The sequence below is a fragment of the Taudactylus pleione genome, unplaced genomic scaffold (genome assembly GCF_031769625.1).
Source record: "Taudactylus pleione unplaced genomic scaffold, aTauple2 ptg001029l, whole genome shotgun sequence".
NCBI classification, from domain to species: domain Eukaryota; kingdom Metazoa; phylum Chordata; class Amphibia; order Anura; family Myobatrachidae; genus Taudactylus; species Taudactylus pleione.
The window spans coordinates 405,605-407,820 of NW_028285430.1; positions in this window are offsets into that span (position 1 = coordinate 405,605).

A 2,216-nucleotide genomic window follows, 5' to 3' on the forward strand; every position below is an offset into this window, starting at 1 on the left:
ATATTTTTCTGTCATCATGGTTGCATGAAATGAAGAGAAAAGATGTGTTTTACACTGAAAATATATAAATTACAAACCCTTAATCGTACATTTAAGTAAAAGTTTTATCAAATTGTGGTCAGGAAGCATTGTTAGATTACTTCAAATTTTCATAATAGAGTAGCATGACGGACAACATGAAAACAATATTTAAGCTGTATTTATGCACCGTGTTATTAAATAAACATTCTCATCATTTAGCGCTTACTACTGAATACTCAACTATGTTAAGAAATTATGTTTTTAAAATTTGAAATAATTAAATTCTGATCACTACTCAAGGAAAAAAGAAAAATGCACTCTAACATGCCGAAACCCGGGTTCGAACGAGGGACCTTTAGATCTTCAGTCTAACGCTCTCCGAATGAGCTATTTCGCCAAGGTCTGTGTATGGCAAAAGTCACTAAGACCTCAACTGAGCTATGTTTGCATGGTTACACAAGGTTATCAATATTTTTCTGTCATCATGATTGCATGAAATGAAGAGAAAAGATGTGTTTTATACTGTAAATATATAAATTACAATCCCTTAATTGTACATTTAAGTAAAAGATTTAACAAATTGTGGTCAGGAAGCAGTTAGTTTACTTAAAATTTTCATAATAGAGTAGCATGACGGACAACATGAAAACAATAATTAAGCTGTATTTATGCACCGTGTTGTTAAATAAACATTCTCATCATTTAGAAGTTACTACTGAATACTCAACTATGTTAAGAAACGATGTTGTTTACATTTGAAATACTTAAATACTGATAACTACTCAAGGAAATAAGAAAAAAGGTACTCAAACGTGCTGAAACCCGGGACCTTTAGATCTTCAGTCTAATGCTCTCCCAACTGAGCTATTTCGGCAAAGTCTGTGTATGGCAAAAGTCACTAAGACCTCAACTGAGCTATGTTTGCATGGTTACTCAAGTTTTAGTATCAATATTTTTCTGTCATCATGATTGCATGAAATGAACAGAAAATATTTGTTTTATACTGTAAATATATCCATTACAAACCCATAATCATACATTTAAGTAAAAGTTTTAACAAATTGTGGTCAGGAAGCTTTGTTAGATTACTTCAAATTTTCATAATGGTTAGAGTAGCATGACTTACAACATGAAAACAATATTTAAGCTGTATTTTTGCACCGTGTTGTTAAATAAACATTCTCATCATTTAGAAGTTACTACTGAATACTCAACTATGTTAAGAAACGATGTTGTTTACATTTGAAATACTTAAATACTGATAACTACTCAAGGAAAAAAAGAAAAAAATGCACTCCAACATGCCGAAACCCGGGATCTTTAGATTTTCAGTCTAACGCTCTCCCAACTGAGCTATTTCAGCAAGGTCTCTATATGGAAAAATTCACTAAGACCTCAACTGAGCTATATTTGCATGGTTACACAAGGTTCAGTATCAATATTTTTCTGTCATCATGATTGCATGAAATGAAAAGAAAATATGTGTTTTATACTATAAATATATCCACTACAAACCCTTATTCATACATTTAAGTAAAAGTTTTAACAAATTGTGGTCAGGAAGCATTGTTAGATTACTTCAAATTTTCATAATAGTTAGAGTAGCATGATGGACAACATGAAAACAATATTTAAGCTGTATTTATGCACCGTGTTGTTAAATAAACATTCTCATCATTTAGAAGATACTACTGAATACTCAACTATGTTAAGAAATGATGTTTACATTTGAAATAATTAAATACTGATAAGTACTCAAGGAAAAAAGGAAAAACGTACTCAAACACGCCGAAACCCGGGACCTTTAGATCTTCAGTCTAATGCTCTCCCAACTAAGCTATTTTGGCAAGGTCTGTGTATGGCAAAAGTCACTAAGACATCAACTGAGCTATGTTTGCATGGTTACACAAGGTTTAGTATTAATTTTTTTCTGTCATCATGATTGCATGAAATTAAAAGAAAATATGTGTTTTATACTGTAAATATATCCATTACAAACCCTTAATCATACATTTAAGTAAAAGTTTTAACAAATTGTGGTCAGGAAGCATTGTTAGATTACTTCAAATTTTCATAATAGTTAGAGTAGCATGATGGACAACATGAAAACAATATTTAAGCTGTATTTATGCACCGTGTTAAATAAACATTCTCATCATTTAGAAGATACTACTGAATTCTCAACTATGTTAAGA